The 23,610-nt window shown below is 43.3% G+C and overlaps 1 protein-coding gene and 1 pseudogene across 1 annotated transcript in view; one reads left to right on the top strand and one right to left on the bottom strand.

The window, feature by feature from the left end:
* Positions 1 to 23,610, bottom strand: part of ITGA9 (integrin subunit alpha 9) — a 584,270-nt gene that overhangs the window by 169,501 nt on the left and 391,159 nt on the right. The window lies entirely within an intron of this gene.
* LOC148045884 (E3 SUMO-protein ligase KIAA1586-like) lies at positions 12,226 to 14,483 on the top strand (annotated as a pseudogene).

Here is a 23,610-nt window from a genome sequence, read left to right as displayed (position 1 = left end):
TCCTGAGAGCAATGCAGAGAGGAGCATGGAAAGCAACAGTAGAGCATTGGTGGAACCAGAGGATGAGGATTGTGGTGGAGCATTTCAGCAAAAGGGATCAGGTGACTAAGAATGGCAACAGAGCAGTGCAGCAGACCAACAGATGAGGAAGGTGGGAACGCCATTAACTGAGAAAAGTAGGGAGAGCTGAATGCCTGCTAGAGGCAGGAGAATAGCAAATAGGAAGAGAGGATAAAAAGACAACATAGGACACAAGGCAAAAAAAAAAAAGAAAGGCAAGTAGACAATAGCAAATACAGAACATATAAAGGCAGAGAAGAAAGAGATAAATTAAGCCCACAAGAAGACAGGGAGGGAAAGGATCACAAGAAAGAAGGGAGGAAAGGAATAATTATAGAACATTCCAGTACAGACTAAGAACGAACTTCGCACTTAAGCCTACTCAATCCTGAAAATTTTTAAATTGGACAATTTAAATGATCCGCTAGAACTTCAAATTTTTAAACTAGACAATTTTGAACTACAGGACTTTAAAACCTTAAACTAGACACTTTTAACTGTTAGAACTTTAAATTTTTAGCTAGACTCCCCTCCCCCCCAAATATGAAATTTGAAATTATCTATTAGAATATCAAAATTCTAAATTGGACATTTTTCTCTTTTAAAAATCTGTGGTAAAACCTTCTACACTTCATTTTCAATTTTTTTAAAATCCACTCATGGAAAAAGAAACTGATGCTATTGTGATCTGCAAAACATGTTCCATGTACATACTTATGCCTATTGAATACCCAAACTGTATATGACTAAATGTAAATTAATCAAGCTAATAGAAGAAAAAGTAAAGGGTCTTAGAGGGAACTCTAATCACTCTGAAACTCAACCTACAAAATAAGAAAACCCAAACTTTGCAAGAAGAACATGCCCAAATTGAACATAACAATGATCAAACAACCTCTAAAAGAATTGATCCCTTAGAGAAAAAAGAAGACAGATGGAAACATATCACTCAAAGAAAATACAAACCTTGTACAAAACCCCCGTCTAACCCAACCCACTCTAATGCAAGCCCTCTGGTGCTAAGCAATCGATTTCATGGACTCTCCCTGGAAGAAAACATGCAGAAACATAGAAAAGAAGCATCATTAAATGTCCCTATAAAGTAGCACCATCAAATGCTTCTGTGATAGATAGAAAAATATCCCAAACCTCCCAAGGACAAAAAAAAGTGAGTGTTGGTGATAGGAGATTCAATTCTCAAGGGAACAGAATCAGCCATTTGTAGGTTAGACAGTCAATCCAGAGAGATATGTTATCTCTCTGGAGCTAAAATCAAAGATGTAGCTGAGAACCTAACTAAAATACTATAAAACCCACAGATTACTACCCTTTTCTACTACTACATGTAGGGATGAAAGACACAAAAAAGGATTTGAAAACAATATTGAGTGATTACAAGCAGCTAGGCAAGAAAGTCTAGGACTTAGGTGCACAAGTATTAGGCAAACAAAAGGTCAACATCCAATAAGAGAACAAAGAATTCTAGAAATGAACCAATAGCTAAAGGGTTTGTGTCATCAAAAAAAACTTTGGATTCCTGGATTATGGTCTATACTATCTCCATGATGGGGTTCTGGCAAGGGATGGGCTGCACCTCAAAAAGACTGGGAAGCAACTAAATTAGTAGACCAGTGAAATATTGTGGACATAATATACCTAGACTTCAGCAAGGCATTCAACAAAGTAGATCACAACCTACTTCTTGGTAAGCTAGAAAAAAGTGGGATAGATAGCTGACAGGCCTGCAGCCATATGTTTTGGTGGATCTCAGGCCTGCAACACTTTCCATTATTCTACTATGCATTTTCTATTGTGGGAAAATGAGAGGGGGGAGTGTATGGAGTTAGAGAGAGTAGCCATAACAAAATTCTGAAAAATGTCATCTAGCTTACCAACCTGACAAAACCTCTCCCCAATTGGAAGAGATGGAAAAGCCGCCAGACAGCAAACCCTATCCAAATTCTGAGGAGAACAGCTGTGAAGATGACCCGATGGTAAGTGCAGCCATCCATCTCTTTGCCATCAAAGCCAAACTTACAGTGCCCAAGATGGAGGTAGAAGGAGGGGTAGAGGCTATCATTGACACACTCAGTGCTTAATTAGCATGTCCATTGTTGAGCAATTAGGCACACACACCAGGCCATTAGCCCATCCCATCCACTTTGAGAAAGTCAATGGGACGCTAATCAGAGGGATCCTAGCCAAGCTAATTACTGAGTTAGTGAGATTGCAAATAGGGTGGCATTATAGATTATAGATTCATTGTTGCACCAAAGATGAATGAATCAATCATCCTAGGTCTTGCATGGCTAGACAAATGGGCACCCAGCATAAAGTGGGGGGACATATACCGAAAGTTGGCCATAGGTCTTGGCCCTTTGCCCCCTGTGAAGCCGATGGGTAATTCAGGGACAATCAAGTCTCCCAAAGCAATCAATTCAGAACAGGCCACCCTGGCAGCAGAGGCTAAATTCCTTGGTCTCCAGCAAATACCAAAAGAATATCGGGGCTTGGAAGGGGTTTTTAGTGAAGAGGATTGTAATTATCTTACTCTTTATCAACCAACTGACTGCATGATCGAGTTCATGCCAGGGGACAAACCAGCAAAGCCTAAGATGGATTCTATGACCACTAAGGAAATGACAGAATTAAGAAAATACATCACGCCAATTTGGAACAGGGCTTAATTGAACCAGCTAAATCCAACCAGCTAAAGTAGCCGCCCCTGTACTCTTCAAGGAAAAGAAGAAAATCTACCCCCTCCCCCCATGAAGGACATGTTGAACCACCTGGCCAAGGGGAAGATATTCATCAAATTGGATTTATTGCATACACATTCATGTGAGGAGGATGAGTGGAAGACTGCTTTCAATTGCCCACTTGGTAGTTTCCAATTTAAACTCATGCCATTTGGATTACAAGGGGCCCCTGCGGTCTTTGTGTAGTTCATTAACAAGATGCTGCATGAGCACCTTTATAATGGGGTGCTCATTTACCTTGATGACATCCTCATCTTTTCTGAGACCCTGGAGGAACATGTGCGATTAGTCTTGGAGAACCTTGGGTATTGTATTTCCAATGAGGAAATAGAGATGGACCCAGGAAAAGTAAAAGCTGTTCTGGATTGGTAACCACCACATACCCGCAAGCAGCCACAAAGGTTCCTGGGATTTGTGAACTTTTACAGACAATTCATCCCAGCATTTGCAGAAGTAATGTTGCCTCTGACTGAACTACTACAAATGGGTCCATCCAAGCCAAAGCCAAAGCCAAATCAGCCAATTGGGTGGACAATGGACTGCCAAAAAGCCTTTGAGAAACTGAAATGGCTCTTTGCCCAGGAGCCCATTTTAAAACACCCAGACCCAGAACAGCAATTCATCATCCAGACAGATGCCAGTGATGTAGTGGTAGTAGCAGTGCTGCTTCAAAGAGATCAAAAAGGAAAACTTTTGCCATGTCCCTATGTCTCCCAAAAACTCACGAGCACCAAGAGGAGATGGACCATCTGGGTGAAAGAAGCTTATGCAGTCTGTTGGGCCCTACTCACATAGAGACACTTCCTAGAAGGGGGGAAAATGCCTTTTGAGGTCTGGACTGATGATAAAAACCTCGTGTCAGCCTGCAATTATATTCCTTTTAGAATTTTGGCCTGCCACACTTTCTCTTATTTCATTATGCTGTTTCTTTAGTATAGTTGATGGGAGGGGGAAATAGACAGGAGTAGGATTGTGGAATGTACTGTTGTCATTCTTTTCTAGAAGCCAAGGTCATCTTTTGTCTCCGCACTTTTACACCTGTAAAACAGCTGGGTGGAGACGCCAGCGTAGAAGAAGAAGATTGGACCATGTGATGGATTGTGGGTGGGGGGACAAGATCATGAACTTTTAACTGGGTGGAATTCTGATGTAATTTCCAGAATTGGGATTTTCACAGATGTGCTAAGATGTCTGATTTATTAAATTGGAACTTTAAGGATCCTTTTGCCTTGGACTCTGATTTAATTCTACATGATACTTGGAACAATGACATTATCCCAATTCCAACACTGACCAGATCAGCGTAAAATATCAGCGAACAATTATGAGAAAGCCTTTTGAGATAAGAAGCTGAGATGAGACGCTTCTCTTCAAATCTTCAAAGGTGAAGGAGTTTCTCTTTTAAAATGTATTGCCACTGGAAAGAAGCCCAGCCTGTGGGGGATAGAGAGGGGGAATGGGGAAGCTTATTCTAAATGCGATTAAAGGATGGCCAGATGATCTGATGAATGGAGATCTCAGCTACCTTCACGCGGTCATCTCCAAAGGGCTTCCCAGACCATTCCGGACAACTAAATGTGAGTGCATGCTCCCCCTCCTTCCCCCCAGCCAAGGCTTGGAAAAAAAAACCTGGAGTGGAGATTTTGACTCCTTCCAAATGGGGATAATTGAAATGAGCCAATACTATGCAACTGAGTTGAAGACAGAATCCCTATCAAGATGGGATTTTCAACCAAACCAGCAAGAAGGGATTTGGCCAGCATCTTTCACTTGCCAGCCACCGGAAATTGAGCTGCAGCTAGTGAATGAAGCACCACTAAATTGGGCTTTCTTCCCAGAGTATGGATGGATAAGATGCCAGTGGGCACCTCCAGGGCCATCAACATGGGAGAGTCCTCCAAGCCAGCAGAGGGGCCCTTGGGCCAGAAATCCTCCAAGCCAGCAGAGGGGCCCTTGGCACATAAACCCCCCTAATCAACCATCATTGGTTGAATTGCAACCTGTGAATCAGGCAACCTCAGGATGGGTCTTAATCCCAGGTCATGGATGGAAGGGATTCCAATTGGTACCTGCCCTTCCTCAGCAGATGACACCATGGCAGATAACTGGGCAGTGATTGACCTCCCCATCGGTTCCAGTCTCCCCTGCAATGCCCCAAAAGTTTCTTGCTCAACCTTCCTACAGAGAAAAGTTCTCAACAATGGAAGAAGGGATTACCAAGGGGCAAGCTACAGAATGGATGGTGGAAAAATGGTTCCTAAGTTTAGAGATGTAGCTAGGTTCCTTTCCTCATGGGGGCCAATAAATTACCACCTTTGCTGTCAACTTGGCCACAAAGTGTCAGAGTGCTTGGCTCCAGCCCCATTGCCACAAACGTGCACACCAACCACCACGGTTGTAAAGAGAAGGTCCCAGATGCCACCACAAAAGAGTCATCTGGCCCAACAAACTCTAGAAGAGGATCCCCAACTTAAGGTGACGAAGAGTGCTACCAAGGGGGAGGCCTCGGAGGAGGAAAAGAGCAAAGGCCATCTGGAAGAGGATCCCCAACTTAAGGTGACAAAGAGTCCTACCAAGGGGGAAGCCTCGGAGGAGGAAAATGCTGAAGATGACCCAATGGTGAATGCACCCATCCACCCCTTCACCTTCCAAGTCAACCTCCAAGTTCCTGAGACGGGGTTGGAGGGGAAAGTTGAAGCAGTTGTGAGCACCAGTTGTGCTCGATGCTTAATCAGCACGTCATTTGTCAAGCAACTAGGCATAAGCACAAAACCTGTCCCGTTCGGGTTGAGCAGGTAGATGGAATGCTAATTTGAGGGGCCCAAACCATGCTAGTAACTGACCTGATGGAGTTAAAAATGGGCCACTGCGAGCTTCTCAGATTCACTGTGGCTCCAGAGATGCCAGAGAAAATAATCTTGGGGCTTGCATGGCTTGAGAAGTGGAAGCCTACGATAAAGTGGGAAGACGATGGTAGGAAATTGATGATTGTGATGGAGCCGCTACCACCGGTGGAGAAAAAGGGCCAGCCAGAGATTATTGAATCCAAGAGCCCAGAAACTGCAGCAGAGTCAAAAACCAGAGCTGTCCAAAAAGTACCCAAAAACTTGTTGGGGGATGTTTTGTCGAGAAAGCCGCAGCATGATAGTAATGGAAGCCAGGATAAGCTGTTGACAGCTATGAAATTGGCGCTCCCAACAGACCAGTGGCTCAACAACGACCAGGAAATCCTAATGACGAAAAATGGATTAGCCTGGAAGGGGTCCAAACTGTACATCCCCGTGGGGTTGAGGCTGAAAGTTCTACAGTGAAGCCATGAGGCGGAACTAGGAGGCCATTTTGGATTCCTTAAAACGCTCCACCTCGCCAGGCATCAATTATGTTGGCCAAAGATGGAATGAGAGCAGGGGTGGGTTTCTACCGGTCTGCGCTGGTCCTTGCGAACCAGTTGGTCGGTGGACCCAGAAGCAAGTAACTTCTGGGAACGACGGCACTGGCCCTGTCGCTTGATATTGCCCTTGCCATTCTGTCGCAGCTCGCTCGCTCGCTCCCCATCCCGTCAGAACTAAACTAGGCTAGCCCAGCCTGCCGCTCACTGATTGGCTGGAGTCCAGCCAATCAGTGAGCGGGCTAGAGGAAAAGCGTTTAAAAGCATAGCGCCAACAGCCAACATTACTCTTTTGAAAAGAGTCTTTCTCTTTCACACTTCTCTTGTGTGTATAGTATGAACGATGGTGAATGTGCCCACTTTTAATTTAAATTAATTAATTTTATATTATTATGTTGTAACTCTGTATTTTTAAACTGACTATTATGGGGATTGCATGAGTGAGTGATTGTGGTATGTATGAGAGGACTGGGAGTGCAACCTGGTGCCTCCTCCACTGAGTGCTGAAGCAGAAGTGGTAGGGGGCCCAGGCTACCTCTCGTCATAGAATGAATGATATGAATGGCCTGCCGGGGAGAACGGAGGCTACGGGAGGGGAAGTGGGGTCTACGGGTGCGGGGATGGGCGGGCAGATTCTGGTCATTGTTGGGAGAGGCAGGTTTGACGGGAGCTATAGGGCTAGCCATTACCGGGGAAAGAGGGTTCGCTACATCACAGCAATCCCTCCTTCCGGCCCTATTAGCTCCACTCCAGGACCAGATGGCGAGAGTTGTCAGGGCCCTGGTCTCAAGCTGCTGTTGCTAAATGCCAGGTCTGTGGTTCACAAAGCTCCCCTCGTCCAGGACCTAATATTAGACGAGGGGGCAGACCTGGCATGTATTACTGAGACCTGGCTGGGTCATGAGGGAGGAGTCCCCCTCACTGAAATGTGCCCAGAAGGGTTTCAGGTGCTACATCAGCCGTGACACCAGAGAAAGGGGTGGGGGAGTGGCAGTCATCATCCGAGAGTCCCTAGTTCCCCGTAGGATTCCTGCTCCGGAGATTGTCGGGTGTGAGTCCCTTCTGGTGAAGTTGGACCTTGGGGGTCAAATGGGTTTGTTGCTAACATATCTACCTCCCAACAGCATTGCAACAGCCCTGCCTGTGCTCCTCGAGTCAGTAGCCGAGCTGGCGGTTGAGTTTCCCAGGCTTGTAGTGCTGGGGAATTTCAACCTGCCGTCGCTCAGTGAACGCTCTGATGGAGCAGAGGAGTTCATGGCTTCCATGACAACCATGGACTTGACCCAGGTAATTCAGGGTCCGACTCATTCAGCGGGGCACACGCTCGACCTCGTATTTCTCTCGGAGCAGTGGAGACGTGATCTAGATTTGAAGGGCATTAAGATCTTGCCCTTGTCATGGTCAGATCACTTCCTACGGAGGCTCGACTTTCGGAAACCAATCCCCCACTGTAGGGAGGGGGAACTGATTAGGTGGTTCCACCCCAGGCGCCTGATGGACCCCATGGGATTTCAGACGGCACTTGGGGAGATACCTGACTCTCTGGCCCACAGTTTGGTGGAGTCCTTAGTCGCTGCTTGGAATACAGCAGCGGTGGGGGGCTCTAAACCGGATTGCACCTTTACGGCCTCTCCATGGCAGCGGATCCAGGAGGGCTCCTTGGTTCACTGAGGAACTCCGGGAGATGAAGCGCCAAAAGAGACACCTGGAGCGACGTTGGAGGGCTAGTAACTCCGAATCTGACTGAACACAATTAAGAGCCTTTATTAGGATTTATCTAGTGGCAATACGGGCGGCAAAATGTGTGCATTTTTCCGCTCTTATCGCATCCGCAGAATCTCGCCCAGCCACCCTATTTAGGATAGCCCGCTCCCTCTTGAAAGGGAGGGATGCGGACGAACCCTTACAGGGTAGAGCTGAGGAATTTGTTCAGTTTCTGTCAGATAAAATTGCTCGGATCCGGACGGACCTGGACTCCACTTGGACGGTACCAGCCGAGGCGCCGGGGGAAGGTCCTGATCAGATTTTATGGAGCAAGTTTCAACTTGTCGCTCCTGAGGAAGTGGACAAGGCCATGGGAGCAGTGAGTGCCTCCACCTGTTTACTGGACCTGTGTCATTCCTGGCTGGTCTTGACCAGCAGGGAGGTGACACGTGGCTGGCTCCAGAGGATTGTTAACACCTCTCTTCGGGAGGGATCCTTCCCACATCCTCTAAAGGATGTGGTGGTGAGACCCCTCCTCAAGAAACCATCCCTGGATCCAGCCATTTTAAACAACTATCACTCAGTCTCCAACCTCCCGTTCGTAGGGAAGGTTGTCGAGAAGGTGGCCTTTCAACTCCGTCGGACCTTGGATGAAGCAGATTATCTGGATCCCTTTCAGTCAGGTTTCAGGCCTGGTTACGGCACAGAAACTGCTTTGATCGCGCTGATCGATGATCTCTGGTGGGCCAGGGATAGAGGACATTCCTCTATCCTAGTGCTCCTTGACCTCTCAGCGCCCTTCGATATCATCGACCATGGTATCCTTCTGCGACGGTTACGGGAGGTGGGAGTGGGAGGCACTGTCTTACGGTGGTTCTCCTCCTACCTCTCGGACTGGTCACAGTCGGTGTTGGTTGGAGGACAGAATCGACCCCTAGGCCCCTCAACTATGGGGTGCCGCAGGGTTCGGTCCTGTCCCCCCCTCCTATTTAACATCTACATGAAGCCGCTGGGTGAGATCATCCGGCAGCACGGGATTAAATATCATCAATATGCGGACGATACTCAATTGTATCTGTCCGCCCCGTGCCAACTCAGCGAAGCAGTGGAAGTGATGTTCCAGTGCCTGGAGGCTGTCAGGGTCTGGATGGGAGCGAACAAGCTTGCACTCAATCCAGACAAGACAAGGCTATTGATGCTGCCTCCCAAGGTTAGTCCAGACATTTCATCATTTAGCCTGGGGGGTGAAATTATACACCCTTCAGAGAGAGCCCGCAATTTGGGTGTCCTCCTGGACCCACAGCTGACATTAGAGCACCATCTGTTGGCTGTGACCAGGGGGGCTTTTGCCCAGGTTAGCCTGGTGTACCAGTTGCGGCCCTACCTGAACCGGGAGGCACTTCGAATAGTCACTCATGCCCTCGTCACGTCAAGATTGGATTACTGTAATGCGCTCTACACGGGGCTGCCCCTGAAGAGTGTTCGAAGACTACAGTTGGTCCAGAACGCAGCCGTGCGAGCGATATGGGGTCTATCTAGATACATCCATATTACACCTATCCTCCGCGAGCTGCACTGGCTTCCTATTGGTCTCCGGACGCGCTTTCAGGTGCTAGTCGTTACTTTTAAAGCCCTTCATGGTTTAGGACCTGGCTACCTGAGAGACCACCTCCTGCCACTTACCTCCCAACGACCGACAAGATCGCACAGGTTGGGCCTCCTCCCGGTGCTGTCAGCCGGACAATGCCAGCTGGCGATTCCCCGAGGGAAGGCCTTCTCTGTTACTGCGCTGTCCCTGTGGAACGATCTACCTGCAGAGATCCAGACCCTTACCACTCTCCCGGCCTTCCATAAAGCCGTCAAGACCTGCCTGTTCCAGCAGGCCTGGGGCTGTTGATTGATATCCAGCCCCTCTTAGATGGAATGGGTGACATGAATTTAATACTATATTTTTATTTTTTTATCTCTATTTTTTTAAATTAAATGTTTCTTGTCTGTTGTGAGCCGCCCAGAGTCCCTATAGGAGTGGGCGGTATACAAATTCTAATAAACTTGAAACTTGAACTCTTTTTCAAAAGCGTATTCCCTTTCCCATTCCCGAGACACCTCGCATTACGCTTGCTGACCGGGTCGTCCATTTCAAAACTCCCTTCGCCTTCCAGGAGCTTGCTGCTTCCCTCAGGTAAGCAACTAAGTGCAAGGGGGGCAGTAGGACTCTGGAAGCTACTGAAAGTGGGTGGGCGGCAACGGTGGTGGTAGTGGCCCAGCTTTCGTGAGGGAAGGCCTTCAGGCCTTCCCTAGCAAAAGCTATGGGCTGGCGGTAGTGGCGGTGGCCTAGCTTTCACGAGGGAAAGCCTTCAGGCCTTCCCTAGTGAAAGCCATGGGCTGGCAATGAAGGTGGGAAGGGAAGCCCCCCGCTCCCCCTTTCCAGCCTCGCCTGGCTGGCTAAGCCTGCCAGGCGACATGCTTACTGACCCTGTCCTTGTCCCTCCAGTCCAGTGTGTCTTATCTGTTCCTGCTGCCTCTCTGCCTGCCTGCTCCCGGTTGCATCCATCCATCGTATCGGAGTCAGATCTATCACATTGGAGTGCTGCTGATTCCGCCTGCTCGTAAGTGACCTGGTTTTTTTATTTTTTTTAATGTATTTTAAAATAATTTTTTATTTAATGCACAGAATTTTTTTAAATAGTTTTACTTAAAAGTATTGAGTGTAGAATTTTTTAAAATGGTTTACTTCAATTTATTGTGTGTGGATTCTTTTTTTAAATTGTCAGACTATTTAACAGAAGATTCTATCCAAAATGAATTAAAATAAACCATTTTTAAAAATTCTATACTCAATACTTTGAAATGTATTGTGCATAGAATTTTTTAAAATAGTTTTATTGTAATTTATTGTGTATGGAATATTTTTAATGGTTTCATTTTAAATTATTGTGTGTGGAATAGTTTGAAATGGTTACAGTATAAATTATTGCTAGTGGAATAATGGTTACAGTATACTATGGCTGGTACAATACCTTAAAATAGTTACAGTATAAATTATTGCTGGTGGAATAATGGTTACAGTATACTATGGCTGGTACAATACCTTAAAATAGTTATTATTTTAAATTATTGCTGGTGGAATACTTAACAATAGTTTTTAAGAATTTATTTTATTTATAGAATATCTTTTTTTAATTATTTTTTGGGAAATTTTATTTTTTAATTGTTTATAAAATATATTTACTACAAGAAATGTTATTCCTTTTTGCAAATGTTTTCTTTGTGATGCAATAGGTTGATTTTAAGTGTTCAGACCCGCTTTATGTGTCTCAAAGTGGCTGCTTTTCTATGGGCAGGCCAGGATGGTGCAAGGCGGCTCTGCCAGATTTAGTATGTTTCACCCTCATTGTTTAGATAATTCTGAGGTGGTTGATGGTTCTGTGAGCGCATATCCTTTATAATTTCCCACAATGCCTTGATGGTTTTTATTCCAGTGGCTTTGTCTTTCCTGTCCTTAGGTTTAGGGAAAAAAACTGGTTTCATTTGCAGTCTTTTTTTGGTTTTTTATTTTATTTTTTGGTGTTTTCCTGGCACTGTCATAGTTTGTGTGTGGGTGAGTGGGTGTGTAATGTCCCGCAGTTATCTATGCATTAATAATGATCTAGTAATATTTCCTTATACATTTTAGGGACCTTTCCTTACATAATTGATGTTTTATTTCATACTTTTGGATTTCAAATTTCTGTTTCCGTTAGTTGGCAATTGCTAAAACCAATCCCACATGAAAAAGTATTCAAAGCCTTCTTGATTTTAATTGTCAATTTATTTATTCCTGCACATTGTAATATTTATTCATTTTCATATCTCTGTTTTTCCAGCAGCTGCTAACATGTGTATATTATACTCCCTTTCAAATAGCCAACAAAATATTTCTGGTTTTAATTCCATATCTTGCTTTACAATTGCTTCTAACCACTAATTTCTGAATAGCTACTTGGACCAACCTAAGTACAATTCATAATTTCATATGAATTCATATATTCCTGTTTTTTGGAACTGAGAACTAAATTTCAGAATAAGGAAATCTGTATTGCTCTGGGAATATGACATTCATTCTTGAACTATCTTCTTGGATGAAAGACCATATCTTTCCTGTTTGTTTATATTTTTCCTGTTTCTCATCCTTCCTGAAAAGACTGTACATTGTTGGTTGAAAGCAGAGGTCCCTTCTGTTACCTGTAGTGACTACATAGTTCTCAGCTTACAACCACAATTGAGTCCAATATTGTTTAATTTCTTTGGCAGCAGTTAGTATTACTTAGCATAATGAAGAAGAGGCAACAGAATTCTTCTCCAAAAAACCAAGAGTTGAGGAATCAGTTGATCCAAAGCAGTCACCAGCCCCGCCAGCCGCACCAACACCGCCAGCTGCACCAGCACCGCCAGCCGCACCAACACCGCCAGATGCACCAACACCGCCAGATGCACCAGCACCACCAGATGCACCAGCACCGCCAGACGCACCAGCATTGCCAGCTGCACCAGCATCGCCAGCACCACCAGCACGATCACTACCACCAGTTGAGGTCAGAGAAAGCAGCAAGTCCATCGACTCCACTGCAGTTCCACAGTCAGGAAGTTCAAGGACAAGTATGATGGACTGGAAGTATCCAACAAGAAGGTGGGCTATGAGTACTGTGCAAAACCCATGTTCTCATTAGAGAAAGGTATTCATGTTTCCAAAGAGTGGAAACATTTCCAGGTGGCACCAGCAGGGAAAAGCAAGGATATACAACAAGCATCGCTCAGAAAAAAGTTAAGGGAACATTTTCAATCAAAGGCACACCTTATTTGCGTGGAGACCAGTAAGCAACAGGAGCAGGAAGCTTTCACCAAATCCCTGGATAAGTCAACTGAGAAACATTTATCCAGTACTTGCACAATATTTTCTACCATTTACGATCTGGGGCAAAGATGTAATCCATTCTCAGATATCGAAGCACAAGTAAATTTGCTAAATATGGTTGGAGTGGATGTGGGAGTTGGCTTGCATTCATGAAGATCTGCAGTGAAAATCGTTGAATTCATTGCAAACCAAATCAAGACCACCATGTTTTCAATGATTATTGCAAATAATCAAAAGGTGTGCCTAATAATTGATGAAGCTCAACACTTTCAATGAGAGTAGTGCTGATATTTTTGTTAGAGTTGAGGATCCAGAATGCCCAGCAACCATCTTCATTGAGCTTCTGGAATTACAGAGACAAGATGCAGAGACTATATATTCCACATCAATGGAAAGCTTGCACAAAATTGGATTTACCACCGAATATCTATGGAAGAAGTTAATCGCTTTCTGCTCCAATGGTGCCAATGTTATGCTTGGAAGAAAATCTGGAGTCAGCACCAGAATAGCTCAAGAATTCCCAAACATCATCATCTGGCACTGCTTGAACCACTTGTGCTGGATAATGCAATAAGAGAAGTGAAGCAGATCAACCACTTCAAGATCTTCCTGGATAAAGTGCATACCACCTTCCACACATCCTGCAAGAGCCAGAATGACCTCTTCCAAATCTCCGAGCAATTGGGCATAGAAATTGTGAAGATTGACAGAGTTTTGGGACCAAGATGGGATGCCTTCAATTTAAGGGCAACCATGGCTGTGTGGCGTGCTTATCCAGCGCTACATCAGTTTTTTCAAGGCAATGAAAGGTTCCCAGGCATGGCTTCCCGTTTTGAAAATTTACATTTTTTGCAGGATTTGGCACTGATGATCAACATCCTAAGTGAGATTTCTGTTCTGTCAAATGCCCTACAGGGGAGAGTGACAAATATCATTGTGGCCGAAAAGTTAGTGGTGCTTTTGAAGTGCTACTACAGAAAAAGGCCAAATATGAGAAAGAATTTGTGAAATTGCTAAAAACACAAACCTTTCAAAACATCAATTTAGCTCCAAATCAACGATTTGTTGCCCTTCCCCGTGAAAAACCTTTGCAAAGCACCATCACCAGTTTAAAGAAAAGGCTGATGGATTGCGACCATCTAAGAACAGGTAGCCTATTGCCAGAGCAAACAAGTTACACTTTATCACATATTTGGAGCCAGATTACTGGAACATGAAAGATATAGTCATTCCATTTGGTGACGCAGAGGAAGCATAGGTTGAATTTGGCCATATTTTTAATTATGAAATTGATTTGAACGACTACAGGGATTTTATGGAAAATGTGCTGATAAATCCAGATAACTACAAAATTCCTGACAGTGTCAGAAAAGCTAGAGATATAATCAGGACAATTGCTGTTAGTTCAGCAGACGCAAAAAGGGGGTTCTCAAAAATGAACCTTACATGTCTAGAGCAAAGAACATGCCTAATTGTTCCAAACATCAGTAATCTGATGGTGATAAGTGTTGTTGGAATACCTGTTGAGAGATGGGACCCAATTCCTACAGTGAAAGTTTGGCTCAGAGCGCACCACCACATGGCTGATGATCCACAAGTAAAGACGAGGAAAGCTGCAACAGAGGAATCTGGAAGCCTAAGAACAGTATGGAGATATCAACAACCAGAAAAGCAATAACACAAGTAAGTACTTGAGTGTATCTCTTTCATTGTGTTATTCTTATGTAAAGTGTAAGTGCCAGCAATTAAAGTCTTGCTTTCTGTGTCTGTCCTTTGTGCAGGTTTTCTGAGCAAAGTAAAGAAATAAGGTGGTGTACAGAAGACCGGCAAGCCAGTAATGTTTCCTCTGTAAGTAGCTGTCTTTATTGCTGGGTGTGGTGTGGTCTGTGCTGTGTTCCTCCTTGAGATAGTGAAGTGCAAGCAATTAAAGTTTTGCTTTCTGTGTCTCTCCTTTGTGCAGGTTGTTTGAGCAAAGTAAAGAAATAAGGTGGTGTGCAGAAGACCGGCAAGCCAGTGATGCTTCCTCTGTAAGTAGCTGTCTTTATTGCTGGGTGTGGTGTGGTCTGTGCTGTGTTCCTCCTTGAGATAGTGAAGTGCAAGCAATTAAAGTCTTGCTTTCTGTGTCTCTCCTTTGTGCAGGTTATTGGAGCAAGGTGGTGAGGTGGTGGTGCAGAAGACGCAAAAACGGACAGTAATTTTCATTTTCTCTTATTTTGTGTGCTGGATTCATCCCAATGCAGTGCATGGAATTAAAGTCTTGCTTTCTGTGTCTCTCCTTTATGCAGGTTGTTGGAGCAAGGGGGTGAGGTGGTGGTGCAGAAGACGCAAAAAAAGGAGAGTAATTTTCCTTTTCTATTATTTGTGTGCTGGTTTCATCCCAATGCAGTGCATGCAATGAAAGAGTTCATTTCTGTGTCTCTTCTTTGTGCAGCCCATTCATTGGAGTCCGTGATACTGAAGACTGCAAGAACAGTCATCTTCCATCTGTAAGTAGCTCTTTTATTGTTTTTGTACTTATTTTAATCTTATTGTAGTTCATCCATTGGGGCAAAGAATTCAGTGACATCATCTTGACAACTCCCACCTGGTCACATGGTTGGCAAGCCACTCCCACCAGGTCATATGGTTGGCAAGCCATTCCCACCAGGTCACATGGGCAGCAGGCCACTCCCACCCGGTCACATGGGTGGCAAGTCACTCCCACAAAGGAGGCCATACCCACAGAGTAGGTTCCAAAATTTTTTGAAACCCACCACTGAATCAGAGGTGGAAGATTAAGTAAAAATCGGTGCTACTTGTGCAATGATGAAACCACTGCTAGAGAAGTCTCCTGGACTGCTACAATGAGTGGCCAGCCCTAACAGACCATGGGAAGAGGTCGCAATGGACTTCATCGAGGAACTCCCAGACAGCAGTGGGAACAGAGTAATCTGAACAGTTATTGACTTGATTTCCAAGCAGGCGCACTTCATCACTTGCTCAGAATTGCCATCCGCAAAGAAATTAGCAAAAATGTTTGTGAAACACATTTACCGCCTGCACGGATTGCCCAAGAGGATCATTTCAGACCGCAGAGTCCAGTTCACAGCCAAATTTTGGAGAGAGATCCTGAGATCCATTGGGTCCACACAAGAACTGAACTCAGAGGTTCATCCCAACATGAACTGTGCAGCAGAGAGAGCCAATGCAGTAGTGGAACAATACATCCGGTGTTTTGTGGACTCTCAGCAAGACAACTGGTCAGACTTGTTACCCTTCGCTGAAGTGGCGTACAACAATGCGGTTCACAGCAGCACTGGACTTACTCCTTTCCAGATTACCAGTGGCATGGAATTTGTTCCCATGCCTAAGCTGCCTGGAAAACCTCCCTCCTTCATGTCTTTGAATGAATGGGTGGGCATGCTAAAGAAAGGATGGGAGAATACAAAGAAGGCTCTAGCACAGTGATGGGCAACCTTTTTGGTGTGGTGTGTCAAAAATCGGCAAAAAATCAAGCATAACTCGCGTTGTGTGTCACTTCGACAAAAACATAATTTTGCGCAATTTATAGTTTAAACTACAAAACTGTATAATTGCAATTTATAATTGTATTTAATAAACCAAAAACAAATTATTTAACATACCTGCTTAGTAACTTCTTTGTTCATCAGTTGATTTCGTATGTCCCCCTCACTTATCTCAGTTATTGTGGGCAATTACAAGTCTATGGCACCCCAATAGTTGCTGCTAATGGCGCTCACAGTTCCCATTGGCACTCCGCTGTTCCCTGCTGTGGTGCGGTCGTAACCAACAGTCCCAGGAGTAGAGACTCTGTGCCGGCCTGACTGGAGAGAGGCGCGCACTGTCCCCGCGCTCCTCTCCTGCGGGTCCTCCCTCGCCGCGCTGATGACGTGTGTGCGCACAGCACGCACGCCTTACCAGCAGCCCCTGCGCTCAGAAAGGGGCAGCGGCGATACAGTAAGTGAGTGTGGGCGGGGGAGATCACACGTCCCCCCCCCGTTCCTCCAGCACAGATTCTTTCATCCTCGGCGGCCGTGCAGGAGCCGAGGATGAATCGCATGAAATCCTGTGCGTGTCACCCCAAATGGCTATGCGTGTCAGCACTGACACGCGTGTCATAGGTTCGCCATCACTGCTCTAGCAGATGCAGCAGAAGCCTACAAGAAGCAAGCTGATAAACACCGCTTGCTCCAAAATCTCTTTCATGTGGGGGACAAAGGTTTTGTGTCTACCAAATACATAAGATTAGGAATGCCTAGCAAGGAATTTAGTCCAAAATTTCTAGGTCCATTCCCAATAGTGAAGATAGTTAGCCTATTTACAGTTCAACTCAGTCTACCCAGAAGTCTAGGGGAAATTGGCCCAGAATTTCATTGTAGCTTGTTCAAACCAGTAAATGGGTCTAGCATAAGAGCATCCACACAAACTTTCTCTCCTCCTAACCAGATAGAAGGGGAAACACAATCTGAGGTGGAAAAGATTGTAGACTCTAAGTTGAATAGGGGTCGCTTGCAGTATTTTTTTATGTTAACTTTTATGTTATTCTCTTTTCAGGAAACATTTTTCTCCTGAGGAGAGACTGCCTGTCAGGCCTGCAATTATATTCCTTTTAGAATTTTGGCCTGCCACACTTTCTCTTATTTCATTATGCTGTTTCTTTAATATATTTATTGGGAGGGGGGAATATACAGGAGTAGGATTGTGGAATGTATTGTTGTCATTCTTTTCTAGAAGCCAAGGTCATCTTTTGTCTCTGCACTTTTACACCTAACCGGAAGCAGCTGGGTGGAGACGCCAGCGTGGAAGAAGAAGATTGGACCATGTGATGGATTGTGGGTGAGGGGGGGGGACAAGATCATGAACTTTTAACTGGGTGGAATGCTAATGTAATTTCCAGAATTGGGATTTTCACAGATGTGCTAAGATGTCTGATTTATTAAATTGGAATTTTAAGGATCCTTTTGCCTTGGACTCTGATTTAATTCTACATGATACTTGGAACGCTGACACCTGGAGGCCCTTAAGACACCTAGGAACCTGTCTCCTAAGCAAGTCCATTGGCTCAATACTTCAGAAGATTCAACTTTGAACTAAAACACCTCCCTGTGGGGAAGAACCTTTTAGCAGATGCCCAGCAAGGAAACCACAGTTCGACCGTCGAAGGGAAGAGGAAATCCATGCAATGATTCCCCTTCATCAGTAGGCAACACAAGTCACTACCCGAGGCCAAACCAGATGGCTGATGGATCCTAAACAGGACAAACTGACAGTGGCGCTTGTCAAGCTGAAAACGGTGCTACATACTGACTCGGTTTACAACAAACAAAGATATCTTAATGTTGAGAGAAGGCTGGCAATCTTAAGATTGGAGATAATAAAATGAAGCCATGATGCAAAACTAGGAGGACACTTTGGATTTATAAAGACCCTCCACCTTGCCAGATATTAATTTTGGTGGCCTAAGATGAAATCAGAAGTAGAAGACTAGGTAAAAAGTTGTGCTACTTGCACAGCCATGAAAATATGACCTGGGAAGCCTCCTGGACTGTTGCAATAAGTAGCCAGCCCTAGCCAACTATGGGAAGAGATCCCAATGGATTTCATTGTGAACTCTCAGACAGCAGCAGAAATAAAGTAATTTGAACAGTCATAGACTTATTTTCCAAGCAAGCCCACTTCATTGCTTGCTCAGGATTACCTTTAGCAAAGAAGCTAGCAAAAATGTTTGTCAAACATATTTACCAATTACACGGAGTACCCAGAAGAATCATCTCTGACCACAGAGTCCAGTTCACCACAAAATTCTGGAGAGAGTTCCTAAAGTCCTTTGGATGCATGCAAGGACTTAGTTCAGCTTTCCATCCTAGTACAAACCAAGCAGCAGAATGCATAAACACAATGGTGGAACAATATATCTGTTGTTATGTAGATTACCAGCAGGGCAATTGGTCGGACTTGTCACCATTCACACAAAGTGGCATATAACAATGCTATTTATTGCAGCACTAGGTTAACAACTTTTCAAGTTACCAGTGGCATGGAATTTGTACCCATGCCAGAACTGCCCAGAGAACTCTCTCTTCGATGTCCTTGACTACTTTAAAGAAGGGATGGGAGGATACAAAAAATGCTCTGGCAACCACAGCAGAAGAATACAAAAAACAAGCCGACAAACACCGCTCACTTTGACCCCCCTTTCATGTGGGTAATAAAGTCTTTCTTTCCACAAAATATATAAGATTGAAGATGCCTAGCAAAAAATTAGGATCAAAGGTCTTAGGTTCTTTTACAATAGTAAAAATAATTAATCCAGTAACAGTTCATCTCGGTCTACCTAGAATTCTAGGGAAAATACACCCTGTTGTATATACATGGGTAAACAGTTGGAATGTAAAAGCTGTTAAGTTAGTGAAACAATTCCATGACAAATTTCCAGATAAGCCAAAGTGCGCCCCCTAGGGGGGGAGGGATGGTTAGTTAGCATATATTAACCCCCTGCATTATTCTTTTACAGGACACACTTTTTTCTGAGCGGAGGCCACCTGTCAGGCCTGCAGCCATATTTTCAGGTGGATTTCAGGCCTGCCACACTTTCTATTATTCTATTATACATTTTCTATTGTGGGAAAATGGGAGGGGGATTGTACAGAGACATATAGCCATAATAAAATTCTTTCTAGGAGGCCAAGGTAATCCTTTGTCTTTGCACCTCTACACTTGACCAGAACTGGATGGGTGGAAGCTGCCAGCATGGCAGTGGAAGATTGGACCATGTGATGGACTTGTGGGTGTGGGGGCAAGATCTTGAACTTTCAACTGGGTGGGAAAACTGGGAAGCCTTCAGATTCGAGTTTTCCCAGATGCACCAACATGGCTCTCAATAAATTGGAACTTTGAGCAATACTTTGCCTTGGACTCTGATTTATTTTTGGATGCTATTTGGAAATCTGACATAGCATCACCACCAGATGGATTCATTACTGGCTGACAAACCATACTCAAGTAGTCCTTAATGAGTCTACATCTACATGGAGAGAAGTAAGCAGTGGGGTACCACAAGGTTCTGTCTTAAGCTCAGTACTCTTCACTATCTTCATAAACAACTTAGGAGAGGCAATAGAAAGAGAGCTTATCAAATTTGCAGATGATACTAAGCTGGCAGGAATAGCTAACATCCTAGAATAAAGCCTCAAGATCCAGATGGATCCTGACAGACTTGAACATTGGGTCCTATCTAACAAAATGAAATTTAATGTAGAGAAAAGTAAAGCCTTACACTTAGGCAAGAAAAATCAAAAGTCCACATACAGACTGGGTGAAACCAGGCTTAATAGCAGTAACTGTGAGAAGAATTTTGGAGTCTTAATGGACAACCAGCTAAATTTGAGCCAGCAGTGTGCAGTGGCAGACAAAAAAGCCAATGCAATCCTTATCTGCATTAACAGAGGGATACAATCAAGATCAAGTGAGGTACTAATATCGCTCTTAGTAACATCAAACCTAGAATACTGCATCCAGTTTTGGTCATCACACTATAAAAAAGATATTGAGACTCTTGAAAAAGTGCAGAGAAGAGCAACCAGGATGATTAAGAGACTGGAGACTAAAACATACGAAGAACAGTCACAGGAACTGAGCATGGCTAGTCTAGGGAAGAGAAGGAGCAGTGGAGACATAATAACAGTGTTCCAATATTTGAGGGGCTGCCACACAGAGGAAGGGTCAAGTTATTTTCCAAAGCACCTGAAGGCCAGACATGGAATAATGGATGGAAACCTAACAAGGAGAGATTCAACCTGGAAACAATCAACCAATGGAACAGTTTGCCTTCAGAAATTGTGGGAGCTTCATCATTGCAGGCTTTCAAGAAGACATTGGACTGCCTTTTATCAGAAATGGTGTAGGATCTCCTGCTCAGGCAGGTGGTTGGACTAGATGACCTACAAGGTCCCTTCCAACTCTGTTAATCTGTGTCTGTACATGGGTGGCATATAAATTAAATAGTAATTGAAATAAATAGATTTGGGAGTACTAGACTGAAGATTAGAATGCAAAGGTAGTTGAATCAGTGCTCTGATGAATCTCTGCAGTTTGAAGTTAACAGATTCATCTTAAAGCAGAGGTCTAATATCATAATGTATTGTGTGTACATATATTGATATACATTGATATATACAGATATATACAATGATTATATGTTTAACAGGATCTCTTATTTATAGGTGTTGCCATTCATTTTATTGGTTTTTATAGCTTTTTTTACACTTCATCTACTTCAAACACCTAGCTCTCTGGAAAAGGCCCTAATGTTGGGAAGGATGGAAAGAAGAGACAAAGATGAAGAGCATCAACAAGGGGCAATGGGTGCATGGTTGGAAGACCTGATAGGTGAGATTAGGGATAAAGCATCATCTATCTAATGACTTTGGGTATATAACCAATCAATCATTTTATGAATTAATATCTGATTTAATATGGGAGCTGTTTATCCTTTGCTCATTTTTAGTTGTACCCTTGATATTTTATTATTGAAATCGTAACGTAAGAATCTCTTGAGTGTGACAAAAAAATCTAATAAATACACCTACATAAGTATGAATGTGTAAGGCCAGGAATTTGGCAGAAATTGCTATTCATATAGTAAGAAATAAACATCATGATGTTCTGTTCAGTCTTAACTCTCATCCTTGGCATTTTGCTTCATGCAATATGGTGGATATTTTATTTGTGCATTTCAACAGGCTTTTGTTAATTGTTGCCTGTAAATAAAAAGTAGGCTAGTGCCCAAATATAAACAAACTCAGCACACAAAGATTTATTTATAGAAATAATGAGGTAAATAGTTCATCAGTGGCCTAGCCACCACTACCTGATTTGAAAAGATGTTCTATATAGCTGCCCAGCTTTTTATCTTTAAAAATAGAGATGTGGATTTTATACTAGGTAAAAATAGAGGAAATACAAAACTGTCTCCTTTTATGCAACTACTTTCAATATAATAAAGAAACAAAACAAAAACACTGGCCTTTGATTTAGGAATCCCAGATCAAAGGTTCACCAAGCTGAGCAATTTCCTGTGTCTACTTGCAGATAGGACTACTGTTTTATGGCTTAAAATAATGAGATGTGTGCACTGTGTATTAGGATTCTCAACACACTCCCTGCCAAATTGTTATGCATCAATCACGAGGCCTCTATAGTAAAATGGGGAGAGTTGGTTCATACTCTCCCTTTAGCAGACTTTACAATGTCCCCCAGAGCACAAAAATTTATCTCTGCCAATCTCAGAAGAAATCTAAAACTAGGATAAAGAAAGCCTAAGATGGGGTGAGGAGAAGAACTAGCTATTTGCATATCTGCAAAACCTAAGTATCAAATTAAATTTATCTGGCTTCTGAATAAGATTATCCAACAGTGGAACGTGATCTTGAATAAGTTTGGCACGCTCTTTTATGGTATGGAAGAAATAAAATCTATAGCTATTTCAAAAAACACTATGTAAAGAATGCATTATTAGTACAGGGCGGGGCATAACCTTTTCCTAGGGGGTCACAGCAACACTTGTAATAACAACACAAATAATTCATACACCATTCGAAAGCCCATCAAAAACTGAGTTTATTGACACGATTTAATAGTCAGTATGACCACCATTAGCCCTTCGAACAGCATTCAAACGAGGTGGATAAGAACACAACAAATCTTCAAACAGTTCCGTTCGATTTTCCAGATTTTCCAGAGGGCGGGGCATAACCTTTTCCTAGGGGGTCACAGCAAGATCGACAGCAGTTTACAACTTCCGCGACACCTCATTTTAAAGCCCATAAAAAACTGAATTGAATGAGCTATTAAATGTTAAATTTGTTTCGGTTGAAACTTTGAGAATGAATTTGGAAACTGTGTTGAAAAATCTGGAAAATCGAATGGAACTGTTTGAAGATTTGTTGTGTTCTTATCCACCTCGTTTGAATGCTGTTCGAAGGGCTAATGGTGGTCATACTGACTATTAAATCATGTCAATAAACTCAGTTTTTGATGGGCTTTCGAATGGTGTATGAATTATTTGTGTTGTTATTACAAGTGTTGCTGTGACCCCCTAGGAAAAGGTTATGCCCCGCCCTGTAGTATGGGAGAAAATTAAAGAAAAACATTATTTGAAAATACCAGTCTGGCTTTCCACAATGGAAGCACTGATCTATCCAAATGTTATTGATATAGACAATGTTACCAGATATAAAGATGTCTTAAATGAAAAGGGGTTCCCTTTAAAACTAAGCAGGAACTGAGTGAGCAAGGGATTGAGATAACCTGCTGGTCATATGTGCAGATACAATCTAGAGATGCAAAGGATGTTAAAATGTAGGTTTCTATAAAGAATTAACAGAATTAGGTCAGATGTTAACAGGGACAGATTAAAAATTAATAAAGAAAATATATAGCTATTTGTTAAGTATTAAGATGGAATAGGAACAAGTAAAAGAGTCAATGATAGTATGGGCTAAAAAATTTGGCTATTCGATTGAGTTAGATCAATGGCAGAAATTATGGATTGAAATTATAAATTAATAATGTCTACTGCATACAAAGAAAATCTTTATAAAATGTTTTATAAATGGCATTTTCCGCCCTCAAGGTTAGCAAAGATGTTTAAGAATACATTTGCAAAATATTAGAAATGTCATCAGACTGTCAACATCTAAAGTGTTGCCATGACTATTATCAGGCTGGCATGGAAGGGGAAATTCCATTCATGCCTTCGGCCAGAGTCAGATTTCATGTCTACAGCCTAGTTGGAGAATATGAAT

This window comes from Thamnophis sirtalis, unplaced genomic scaffold, assembly GCF_051295495.1.
Source record: "Thamnophis sirtalis isolate CommonGarterSnake01/CBP01778 unplaced genomic scaffold, rThaSir2_p1.2 scaffold_4, whole genome shotgun sequence".
NCBI lineage: Eukaryota > Metazoa > Chordata > Lepidosauria > Squamata > Natricidae > Thamnophis > Thamnophis sirtalis.
Note: the sequence above shows the minus strand (reverse complement) of the source record. Positions and strands in the feature narration are given on the sequence as shown.